General features: G+C 48.3%; 1 non-coding gene across 1 annotated transcript; it reads left to right on the top strand.

The window, feature by feature from the left end:
• Positions 1-6,843: 6,843 nt before the first annotated feature.
• On the top strand, positions 6,844-6,969 carry LOC142832072 (U6atac minor spliceosomal RNA). The gene has a single exon (XR_012907163.1). It is a non-coding gene; the product is annotated as a U6atac minor spliceosomal RNA (small nuclear RNA).
• The last annotated feature ends 6,151 nt before the right edge of the window (positions 6,970-13,120 follow it).

The following is a 13,120-nucleotide window of genomic DNA, read 5'->3' as shown; positions in this document are numbered from 1 at the left end:
TGGGGTTACCGACACATGCTGTCACTCATGGCTGACAAGTGGGTTCCAAGGCTTGAACTTAGGTCCTCACACTTACACAGCGAATACTTTACCTGCTGGGCCATCCCTCCAGCCCCTAAATCTAGAAACAGTTTTAATAAACAAATGTTATAACTACCTCTTACAAAAATAGTGTTATGACTCAGATCCTCATTCAGACAAGGGGCCCTGTGTAGCTTCAGGTTCAACCATCCTAAAGTGTGCATTGCAGGAGACACAGACCTGTGATCTGCCAAGCTGCAATGATTATCAGGTAACCAGATTCCTTCCCTCTGTTCCCAGCCTCACACCTCTCTAAATGGTTTGTGCTACACTTAGTCATTTTAGTTTTTCTTCACACAAAACACAAATCTACATTCCTTCCCGAGTGGATTTTCAACATAGCTGCAGCAAACTGAGAGGGGGGAAGAAAAAAACACTGTTAGCGGATGCTCCCTTCAGTGAGACTGAAGCCAAAACTGAAAATCAAGGGCTGATCTTTGTGCACCTTTCAAATGGATGTGTTTTTAAGTTGGCAGTATGAAAAAATCAGTTTGAACAACACAGTGCAAAGGGGGAACAGGCTGGGGGCACCATTATAATTCTAATGAGATGCTTCCTCCCCCTCTATTCGGATTTACTTACAGAACAATCCTGGTTTTAATGGGAAGATGCCCTTGCTTCTTCTCTAGATTCTCTTCCTGCTGAGCCATCCCTCCAGCCCCCAAAGCTACCAACAGTTTTAATAAACAAACTCTAAAACTACCCAAGGCGAAAAAGCTGTTGTGGCTCTGACCTTCACTTAAACAGGGGACTGTGATTGCTGCTGTGGAATTTTGCTCACCTTGGGGTGGACTGCAAGGCCCCGGAGAGCACGAACTCAGAGGGGCCAAGACAGGGTCGCTGGCTCTTGCTACTAAGCAGAACTGCTGACCCAACACAGCAGAATTCCCAGAGAAACACAATGGCTGTTTTGTTTCTCTATTTCAAACGTCCTGAGTGCTCTGAAGACAAATGGAAATTAAGGTTTTACACTATCGAGGTTCCCTGAAAGAACATGGAGGGCAGGCAGTACCACAGCAGCTGGTCTTCTGTGGCTCGTGTAACAATTCTCCATAGCCAGTGGCTTAAAACAAAACATATTTATAATCTTACAGTTCTAGGGGTCAGAAGTCCAAGATGGGACCCACTGGGCTGGACTGGCAGATCGGGGTTCCTGCTGGTAGCCGGGTGTGCTGGAGTGAATGCACTCTACCCTTGGTTGAGCAGCATCTGGAGCCTGGCTACACCCCTTCTCCTTCTTCAAAGCCAAGTCCTTCCATGCCACCCTGTGACTATCTCTCCCTTCCCTCTTCCATTTTAAAGACTCTCCATGCATATAGGGTGCAGACAGAAGACTCAGGGTAATATTCCTATTTTTAAATCAGCTCATTAGCAACCCAATACCCTTTTTCTTACAAGTATTCATTTCACAGGTATTAGGATGTGAACAATGGCTGGGTCTTATTTGTGCTCACCTTAGAGAGTGTCTTAGTTAGGGCTTCTATTTCTGCAAAGAGATGCCATGACCTCGGCTACTCTTATAAAGGAAAACATTTAATTGGGGCTGGCTTACAGTTCAGAGGTTTTAGTCCATTGTCATGATGGTGGGAAGTGTGGTAGCTCACAGACAGTCTTGGTGCCAGAGAAGGAGCCAAGATATGCTATATGTGGATCGGCAGGCAGCAGGAAGAGAGAGTGACACTGGCCTGGCTCAAACATTTGAAACCTCAAACCCTACCCCCAGTGACACACTTCCTCCAACAAAACCACAGCTCTCTAACAAGGCCACACCTCCTAATAGTGTCCCTCCCTGTGAGCCTAAGGGGGCCATTTTCATCCAAACCACCATAGTGAGTTTCACTATTCCTGAATTATGGGGTCTGAACCCCCAAGAAAGAACTGACCAAGCCAGATACTAAGAGAGGAGAGGGTTTCCAGCAGCAGATACTAGAGGCACTTCCAGTACGGAGGGAATGACGACGAAGGGACTAACCACTGCACGAGGAGAGGAGCATCTCAGAAAGTCAGCCCAGGGCAGGCCAGGCAGCTCAGTGGGTTAAAGCCCTGGCCACCCCTGCCTGACTACTCCGAACCCACAGAAAAGGTGAGCATGGAAGCACACACTGTAACCTCCCTGCTCACATGGTACGATGGAGGTCGGAATAAGAGAATCACCCAGAAGCTCACAGGTGAGCAACTGTTTCGCCGTCAGTAGGTCCCTTTCATCAATGACTAGTGATCAGATCACTTGGGTGTGCTCTTCCCCACCCTTTTGTCCTTCCCCCATTCCCCTGCCTCCCTTTCCTCCCCAGCAAGCAAATTTACCCCTCAAAGTATCTGGCTTCCCTAAGAGCTACCCTTCCCCGTGGACAGGTATGCACAAACCCACGGCCTCCAATTCCCCTTATCAGCATTTGTCTCCTAAATGATCTACCACTCTGACATTGATACAGATCACTCGCACACCCTGTCCAGAGGACCCGGATGACCCTTACACTCCCTGGCTTCTTGTATGAGTTCTGATTTTGGTTTTGCCATGTCTCCCAGGCTGACTTCAAGCTTCCAGTCGCCTTAGCCTTGTCCTTTGATGGCTGAGGTACCTGGCTGTCTCACTAACTTTTCCATGTGTTTGGCTTCATATAGAGCCACCTTCCCCTCCAAGTGAGAACCTGTTGGGCTGTTCACGCGACCAGATCCCCCCTGGGACCAAGAGACAGTCCTACTCCTTCTCACCTGATACACCGAAGGCCTCAGCACCTAGACCATAGCAGGCTCTAAATATTACATTAAATAGGAGCTGCATACATAATTCAGGGGATACAGAGCTTACCAAACATGCAAAAAGCCCTGGGCTCAATCGTGCACTGCATTTGACTACATAGCACATTTGAGGCCAGTGTGAGCTACATTGACCAGGTGCTTTAAAAATAAATAAAGACCTAACAAGGCATCCTTTCATAAACTCAGCCCTCCCCATAGCGGCTTGTCTCTGGAGCCCCACTGAGATCCCTTTGGGAAAATGTGCTGCTAGTGAGAAATCACTACACCCTGGGGAGGAGGACCAGTCCATCAAGTCCTCTAGGCCCAAGCTTTTCTTCTGAAAGCCTCACAATGAGGGAGGAGGTTGAAAAGTCTCAAACTCTGGGACAAATAGCCGGAGGAGCCTATTTAACATATCAAAGCGGACCTGGCAGCCAGGTTCTCCCAGCATCCCTCAGTTCCCACCTGTCACAGGAGGGCTGCCATACCTGCCCTCTACTCCCTATCTCTCCAGCCCTTCTCCCAGAGGCTCTTCCCTACTAATCCAGACATTTTGGTTACCAGCCCTCTTGGCTGCTGCACCTGGTTACCCTCTCTTCCGTCTCCCTTCCCCTCCTCTTCTCCCCACACAGCCCAGCTCAGTCAAGGTCATGGCCACTCTGGGCTCTCCCAGATATCCCTGTCTCTGCCTATGTTCTCCCTTTTATCTGCAATAAACTTTCTCTTCCACTATGCCTAGGAACAGTCATGTCCTTCCCTTCTTATATCTTTTATTCAGTCAGAGGTCACTGTGGAAAGGGAGGTTAAAACATTAGGGCACACTTTTGGCCCCCAAAGAGGTGTCACACGGACCTGGAAAAGGCCCCTCCCCACAGGGCCTCAGTCTCCAGCCCATTTGACTCTGTGGTTTTCCTAACAGAGTGGGTGTGAGTTTGTCATAAGAAACCTCATCTTGGGCTGGAGAGATGGCTCAGTGGTTAAGAGCACTGGCTGCTCTTCCAGAGGCTCTGAGTTCAATTCCCAGCAACCACATGGTGGCTCACAGCCATCTGTAATGAGATCTGGCGCCCTCTTCTGGCCTGCAGGCATACATCTGGCGCCCTCTTCTGGCCTGCAGGCATACATGGAGGCAGAATGTTGTATACATAATAAATAAATAAAATCTTTAAAAAAAAAAAAAAGAAAAGAAACCTCATCTTGCAGGGCGGTGGTGGCGCACGCCTTTAATCCCAGCACTCGGGAGGCAGAGGCAGGCGGATCTCTGTGAGTTCGAGACCAGCCTGGTCTACAAGAGCTAGTTCCAGGACAGGCTCCAAAACCATAGAGAAACCCTGTCTCGAAAAACCAAAAAAAAAAAAAAAGAAACCTCATCTCATCACAGACCCTGATGCCCTGATGAAGGATCCAGGAGAGTGTCCTCACACTGGAGGAGTACCGGGTTTCCAACTTCATCCATCTTGCTCCCTTCTGAGGGCTAACAAAGAGAAGGCCTCCCAGCCCTGGGTTCCAACGAGTGAATTTGGATGCTATAAACTGTGTTGAGATGGTGGCATTCCAGCCTCTGACTCAGTCCCTCCACCAGTTAAATCTGCATCTAATTTTAACCCAAGTCACTTAAGAACATCACATCCTTCCATGATGGGGACTCCCGCTTCCCCTCAGCCCCCAGTTATTTTGGTGTGAATTCACATGAGGAAGCGTAGTTGACGTGGTGAGGGGTGTGGAGTCTGCAGGACTCTGATTCCAACTGCACGGTGTTGTGAGGTGTTTGTCTGACTCTGAGGGGCCCCCTTGCATCTGTGCAAACTCACTGCGCCTGAAGTGGTTGGACGCATCCCCTCAGGATCCAGGCAGTGACACTGAATAGCAATATGATAGCCCTCAGAGGCGGGACCCCCCACAGGTAAGACGATCCTGACAGTGGGACTCTCCAGGCTGGAATCAGATGTCCCTCTAGAAGAGCTTGACAGGGAATCATCCCTTTTGTCCCCGTATGAGGACAATGTTCCTTCTGGAGGACACAACGCTCAAGCCACTATTTTCAAAAAGGAGACAGGATCTTCACAGACAGCCAACACCCTGACTTTAGACCTTCCAGCCTCCAGAATGGAGAAGGAAAAATGTCCACTCCTTCATAAGTCACCCAGTCTGTGGTATTTATATAGTAGCAAACACAGACGTGCTGGCTAGTTTCGTGTCAACTTGACACAGGCTAGAGTCGTCTAAGGGGGGGAACCTCGATTGAGAAAATGCTTCCATAAGATCCAGCTGTAGGCAAGCCTGGAGGGTATTTTCTTAATTAGTGGTTGATGGAGAAGGTCCAGTCCATTGTGGATGGTGCCATTCCTGGGCTGATGGTCCTGGGTGCTGGAAGAAAGAAGGTTGAGCATGCCATGAAGAGCAAGCCAGTAAGCAGCACCCCTCCATGACCTCTGCATCAGCTCCTGCCTCCAGGTTCCTGCTCTGTGTGAGTTCTCGCCCTTGTTGCTTGAGAGGATGAACTGTTATACGGAACTGTGAGTAAAATAAACCATCTCCTCCTACATTGCTTTGTTCATGGTGTTTCATCACAGCAATAAAAATTCTAACTAAGAAAACAGGCTGAAAACACCAGGATGTCCTCAAATAAAAGACTTGAAGGAGATCTGGAATTGCTGGGACAAAGGCATCACTGGCTTACACCTAATCATGTGACTGCATGAATCACCTTTCAGTCCTGGTTCCCTGTGCACCAGGAACCCCATCTCCACAGGAGCCTCTCAGCCACTGGCTCCTCTTCTGTGAGCAGAGAGGAAGTCTCGAGAAGCACAAGGGTTCTCTGGGCCAAGGCTGGAAGTGGTCTGGAAGCCTCCACCCTGTTCCATCAGCTGGGATGAAGGCCATGAGGGTGGAAGCATAGGGCAGATGCCAGAGGTCAGGGGAACAGCCTTGTGAACAGCCATCTACTCGGCTTGCCGTGGGTTTCTCTCCTTCAGAGTTCTAGGTTCTCAATTTGCTTTTAACTCTCCCAGAATAACCAAGTTCACTTACTCGACCTTGATAATGGAGGCTCTCACCAAGGGAGGAAAACGTCTTTGTAACATAGACTAAGGATTCCCTACCTTCCTGTACCGTCTACCCCATAGTCAGGCTCAGTTTCCCACTGAGGGCAAGGCTGGGTGGGATGGAAGAAGCAACTGTAGGGACCGCTGCAGCTTCAATGGATATGAGGGGAAGCCCCCGCAGCTGCCACCACCCTCCTCCACCCAGCCTCCTACTGCTGCAGGGCAAAAAGATGTCTTTCATGATCTTCCCTCTGAACTTGGGCCATTTGCACATCCCAGCAGCCAGGGAGCTCGTGTGAAGTCAGGAAGGGTCAGCCAGAGCTAGGACTTCCCAGAAGCTCTCCCGAAACAGTGGCTTTCCTCGGAGACAGATGTGAAGTTACTAACGGGATGAATACCAAGCTAGGAGTCCATGTCGCTTGGCACGCTTTAAATTCCCCAAAGCAAATCCTTAAAAGAAGCTGCGCAAGAGCTGAAGACTCTGAGGCGGCCCCTGGGAATATTCATCCCAGAAAAGGGACAATAATGAAAAGCTGCACACTGGCAGAGGAGGCGGCAGCGCCTTCCGAGGCCACCATGTGACAGTCGGCAGCAGCTTCCGAGGGCATGATGCCAGATACCCCTCTCTCTGGAGCTGGCAGAGCAGGGAAGCTGCAATATTCACTCCCACCTGAGTCTAGAGAACCTGAGAAGACAGAAGACTAGGGATGCTAGGGGTGGCGGGGTGAGCTCACAGGTGAGCCCAGGTATTGTGCATAAAAGTCACTTTAACAGAAGCAGATGCTGTGTACCACAACGGTTGGCCTATCAAGGTACCTCAGTGAGATCTCAAAGATTATGGACCCCCAATCTACAGATGAAGAAACAGAAGCTCAGAGACGCTAAACAAATTATGTAAAATCACACAGCTGATTGTAATGTAAATTTGTGTAACCATTATGGAAGTCAATATGGAAGTTTCAGGGGGACTAAAAAATGTGTGTTGTTTGAAAGGAGAGAAGATCAGCAGGCCCCTTGACAAGGATGGAAGACGCCCTTGGCCTAGTAATATGCATAACGGTTAAGGCATTGCCAACTGCTCTGCAGCAGGTAACCATTGTCTTTTGGAAGGAGGGAAGCAACTCCTGCAAGTTGTCCTGACCTCCCCATGTGCTGTGGCAAATCCCCTCTCCCACCTTAAATGAATACATGTTTTTAAAAAAGAAAAAAAAATAGAACTACAGTATGGCCCAGCTATGCCACTGGGTAAACACATACGACAGAACACACCATTCGTGTTCCGTGCTGCTCATTCAAAACATGGAACCCACCCAAATGTGCCCCGGCAGATGACTGGGTAGAGATAAGGCGGCCTGTGTGCACGGTGGAATTTTATTCAGCTGCTAAGAAAAATGAAATCATGACATTTTCAAGAAAATGGATGGAACTAGAGGTCATTATTTAAGCAAAAGAAGTCAGACAAACATCAACTGTCATGTCCTTTCATCTGCAAAATCTAGACTTCAAACTGTGTATGTGTGTGTGGTTGTGTATGTGTGTGTGGTTGTGTATGTGTGTTTCTATGTGTGTGTGTGTATGTATTGTGTGTGTGTGTGTGTGTGGTTGTATATGTGAACAGCCATGCAGCTAGGAAATGTCCAGACCTGGTTAGGAACCCTGCTTTGTTTGACTGTCCCTTGGTCTTAGCCTCCATCCTATCCTGGCCCCAGATGTGGAGGCAGGACACAAATCTCTGAGAGGGTCTCTGAGGGGACCCCTGACTGTCATTCTCAGCAGTCAATGTAACACAGACTTCAACAGTGACCCTGTGCCAGAGGAAAGGGACAGCCAGGGAAACAAAAGAGGAACTGTCACTTAGAGTTTTGTCGTTTTGTTTGTTTTGTTTTGTTTGTTTTTTAAGTCACCACACAGAGGGGAAATCCCACAGGTCTAGCTGTGAGAGGCGGGAACACCAGGAATGGCAGCCAGGTCTGGAGCCAGAGAACCTATCTGCTGTAAACCCTAGCTCTGGACATGTTACCCTCAAATTCTCTAACCATAAAGTGGGAGATACGTTGTAAAAAAAAATGCTTAAAAGATTAAATCAACTGAGCAGGAATAATCTAGGCTTCTTGGAGGTCCAAAACTCCAACAAGCAACAGTGCCCTCTGCGGGCAACTTGAGGAATGTCGGGGACAGGGCTCAGCGAAAAGTTAATCTCAGGATCATCCCATTAGCAAACAAGCTGACGAAAAGGATATATCTTCTCCAAAAAGGAGACCTGACAGACCCATAACTACTGAAAATGTGTTTCGCGTCCTCGGCCATTAGGAAAATAATAACTAAAACTGCCTTGAGAATCCTCCTTGCCCCAGACAGGATGACTCTCAACAAGAAAACAATGACAACCAAAGCAGGAAAAGATGTGGAGAAAGGGGAGCCCTTACTCACTGTTGGTGGGAGTTAAGCCTTTGCCCACACTACAGAAATCAGCATCAAGGTCCATAAAAACAATCTAGAAAGAGAACTTTCGTAAGACTCAGCTATGCCACTCCTGGCCATATTCCAAAGGACTCTAAGTCAACACATTACAGAGATGCTTGCCTATCCATAGTTATTGCTGCACTGTTCATAATAACTAGAAAACGGAGCCAGCCTATACGTTCATCAAGATATGAATAAAGACAGTGCATAAGATAGATAGACACACAGATGATGATCGATAGATAGATAGACAGATTAGATAGATAGATAGATAGATAGATAGATAGATAGATAGATAGATAGATAGATAGATAGATAGATCTTATTAGATCATGACATTTTCAGGAAAATAGATGAATCCATAAATTGTTATATTAAGCAAAATAAGACTGACTTAGAAAGACAGAACAGCACACACTCTCCCTCACACGCAGAACTTGAATTTAAATGTGCATGTATACGATTGACATGAAAGTAGAAAGGGAGCCATGAGAGGGAAGAAAGAGATCGTAAGAAAAGGTACTAGAACACATGGGGCGTGAAAGAACAGGGCACTGTCTAGAGGAAGGAAGAGAATGGGGGGCGTGGGACACATGTGTGAATGTGGCATAAGGAAACCCATGCTAACTCAAAAAATTAAAAACTAAAAATCAGAAAGAAGATATGCTAGAGTGGTGAGGGCGGGATGCAAGAGGTCACAGGAAACAGGTGAGCACCCTGAGACTAACAACAGCCGGGGCCATTGACACCCCAGGAAGGAGGGGAGAGATGTTTCCCAGACAACATGTGTGCACCGCAGCATGAGGTAAAGAGACTTGCTGTTGCCACTAAGTCAGGAATCTTAAGATGGAGGATTTGTCCCTCTATTTCCCAGATAGACCAGAGTCGTGCTAAGTGTCCCTCCAAGAGAGGGACACGGAGAGAAGAGAAAGATGGGTGATAACGAAAACAAAGGTTGGAGGTGACCTTGAGCCAAGGGATTTGGGTGACCTATAGAAGTCAGGAAGTTTCCCTATGAGCCTCCGAGGGAACGAGGTGCTGCCCAGCCTTCGGCAGCTGCCCACAAAACCCCTTGCAGACTTCTGAACTCAAGACAGCTCATTAGTAAAACCAAGAGAGTGTTGGTGCCCTGTTACAGCAGCGGTGAAACGCCACCCCAGCTCTAGCTGCACGCATAGGACCTTGCAGGTGCAAGCAAGGGACTGCCCTCCCCTGCCTGGAAAGCAAGCTGATCTTGGCTTCTCCACTAGGGCACAGGTTGAAGAAATGAACTGGAAGCCAGGGAGAGACACAAAATGTGCGCATGGCTGAGCCACTTCGGAAAGAGCAGAGGGTTGATGAAGAGGCAGGCAGGGGCAGTCAGCACGTGGGTAACTGGGCCAGACTCTTCAGGCTCAGGCCTTCCATTAGAGTACAGGACTAGCAGCTGTGATGAACACCTGGAGGCTCAGGAGTTCAAGGCCAGCCTCTGCTACGTAACGGGATATGAGGTTGACTCAGAGAGACACATGACAGAGAAGCAGGAAGCCTGTGCTCCTGTTGAGAGGTTAGACTCAGCTTCGTCTTCAAGACAGAACCCCAGGAAGCCTTGACAGTATGTGTCTGTCTAAAGCACCAAGAACTAAAATCCCTCCAAATAGTTAGAGTGACCAGCCCAGAGGACACTGCCCTCATTCTACCTTAACCAGGAACCCCTAACCCCAGTCCCACGATGATTGGCTGGAGAGAAAGGCACAGGGTCCCAGCATCAGTTAGCTGTCACGACCAGTTTGGGATCAGCCCCTTGGTGCCGTCTAGAGTCAAAGCTGGATGTCTTCAAGCCCTGCCCTTCAAAACTAAAATCCATGGGCCAACTGAGCGGATTCTGACCCAGCCGGTATGGGAACTGTGCAAGTTAGACCAAGGTGCCTTCTTCAATCTCTCTCCTGCCATCTACTGGGAACTGGCAAGCACTGCACGTAACTAAGGTTGATGCAAGGAGGTTAAGGGTAGGGGGGCTGGAATTTTTCAGGGTATGGTATCCACAACCACAATAGTTCTTTCCTAGCGTCTCTACCATCTTAGCTGCACCCACGGCACTGGTCTCTTTCACAAGGCCCCTCCTCTTCTCCAACTCTGTTTCTTGCCTAAACTACTGCAGGACTTTCCAAGCTGGCCTCCGTTTCAATACAACCTCCAACTTGCCACAGGAAGATCTTTCTAGAAAGCTAATTTGATCCTGCCCCCTTCCTGTGGGTGTTCCTTGGATATGCCTGATCCCCCCCTCCTTCCCTTGGCTTTTTTCCTAAGATATCCTGATCTATATAGGTTCCCCCAATCCTTACCAAACAGCCCATAGATTGTCCCCATGTCCAATCTTACCTCTCCCATCCTGTACCAGGCAGAATGAAAAGCAATGCCTTGTCTGGTGACAATAACGCCCTCCCGAGTGAGGGCCTGAGAATGCCATAAAAGGGAAGTGTGGAGACAGAGATGGCTCTACAACCCAAGGCAACTGGGGAGAGGAAGCAAACAATGGCTGTCTGGAGTCAGGCCCGGGACAGACAAGCCTCAGAAGGAACCACCCACTGACACCTTGATATGTAGCATCTGCTCTCCAGAACTGACAGGTGGCATTCTTTTATCAAGTTAAGTGAGCCTTCAGGCGCCCAGGAGTTTGGTGGCCATTATCCCTGGCATGCACGTGAGGGCATGTGGGATGGTTTGGAGTTTGAATCAGCCAACTGAGTGCAGCAGATTGTCTTCCTCCTGTGGGAGGGTCACAGGCAATTAGCCGAAGGTCTGCCTAGACCAAGAAAGCTCACTTTCCCCCTTGCAGAAGGTCCTCCTGCCTGGCTGCCTCGGGTGTAGAGCATAGAACTTACATATCAGCCATACTGGCTACCAGAAATGTAAACTTGGAACAGACCTAGACACCTGGCTCTCCTGAGCCCCAAGTTTGCCCACTTCATCATGAAGAGGGTCCTGGAACATCACCAAGACAACTCTTTCTTCTTTGGTGACAGAAAAACTGGGGAGAGGATACGCTCAACATAGACGGTCAGAAAAGAGGCATGGCCACGTCTCAGCCTCCGCCTCAGGCTGTCTGCAAGCTGGCCTATGATGACCCATGGTGAAGGACACCTCCAACCCTACAGCTCAGAACCCAGTTTAACACAGATCAAGGCACAGTAAGCAAAGCTCCTGGCTGTCTGATCCTGGTACCTGCATCCTCCTGAGGATGGTTAGACAATTAAGTCCACACCATTTTTTTCCCTAATGAACATGAACACATCTGTGAAGAGAAACAGCTCACAAACTGGCTGAGCAGATGCAGAAAATATGTTTACAGACATCGGCCGCAAGAGGGTGCTAGCAGGCTCTTTCCACCACCAAGGGTTGTGTATCTCAATTACCCAAACCTCTACCTTCCCTCCCTTGAGGCTGGACAGAGTCTGCATGTTTCTTCAGTTACACCAGAAGGAGCTGACAGGTCTGGGGTCGTAACTCCAGCAAGGTAGGAGCTGTGTCTCCCTTCCCTTCCCAGGGGAGGCTAGTAACTGGGGAGCTGACTGCCAAGCAACCTGTCCTGGGAGGTTACAACCCAGAGGCTCGTAAGAAATGAGAGGAAGGGTCTGGAGAGACGGTTCAGCATTTCTCTTATAGAGGATATGAGTTCAGTTCCCAGAACCCATGAGGCAACTGACAACCATCTGTAACTCCAGTTCCAGGTGACTCAATGCCTTCTTCTGGCCTCTCTGAGTACCAGGCACAAATATGGCACACAGACTTATACACAGGCACAAATGCACAAATATGGTACATAGACATATACATAGGCGAGCATCTAAATGTTGTAAGAGTCCACTTGTTTGTTCCTGGCTGCTCAGCCCTGAAATAATCACACAGAAACCATAATATATGCAATACTGTTTGGCCAATAACTTAAGCCTATTTCTGGCTAACTCATAACTTAAATTAACCCATATCCATTAATCTATGTATCGCCATGAGGCTGTGGCATACCAGGTAAAGTTCCAGCATCTGTCTCCGGCGGAGCAGCTTCTCACTGATTCTGCCTTCTTTCTCCCAGCATTCAGTTTAGTTTTCCCTGCCTAACTCTACTCTGCCCTATCACAAGCCAAGCCAGTTTCTTTATTCATTAACCAACAAAAGCAACACATAGACAAAAGGATCTCCCACACCATCTATACACATAAAATAAAAATAATTTTAAAAAAGAAAAATAAATGAGAGGAAAGGGGAAAATAGGGGCAATGGTTTTAAGAGAAGAAGAAATTAAGACAGAATAAAGTTTAAAAGCGGAGCTTGAGAGATGGCTCAGCAGTCAGGATCATATACTGCTCTTCCTGAGGACTCAAGTTTGGTCCCCAGAACCCATGTCAAGAAGCTCACAATTGCCTGTAACTCCAACTCCAGGAGGTCTGATGCCTCTGACTTTCAAGGGTACCTGCACTCATGTGCACATACCCCCACATAGACGACACATAACTATAAGCAAATAATTTTTAAAAAGAAAGAGAAAGTTCAGGCCAGCGAGATGGCTCTGTATGCAAAGGCCCCTGACACCAAGCCTGACAACCTGAGTTCGATTCCCCAGGCCCCACATGGTAGAAGGAGAGAACTAACTCCCACGAGTTGTCCTCTGACCTCCACGCATAGTATCGCAGGCATACACAAATAACAACAACAACAATAACAATAGGAGAAAGTTCTCTAATGAGACATGGCGGGGGTGGGGCAAGGGCTGCAAGAGAGAGAAGATGGCAAGGCTATTGCTACCAACAGTGGAC

This window comes from Microtus pennsylvanicus, chromosome 11, assembly GCF_037038515.1.
Source record: "Microtus pennsylvanicus isolate mMicPen1 chromosome 11, mMicPen1.hap1, whole genome shotgun sequence".
Classification (NCBI taxonomy): Eukaryota; Metazoa; Chordata; class Mammalia; order Rodentia; family Cricetidae; genus Microtus; species Microtus pennsylvanicus.
Note: the sequence above shows the minus strand (reverse complement) of the source record. Positions and strands in the feature narration are given on the sequence as shown.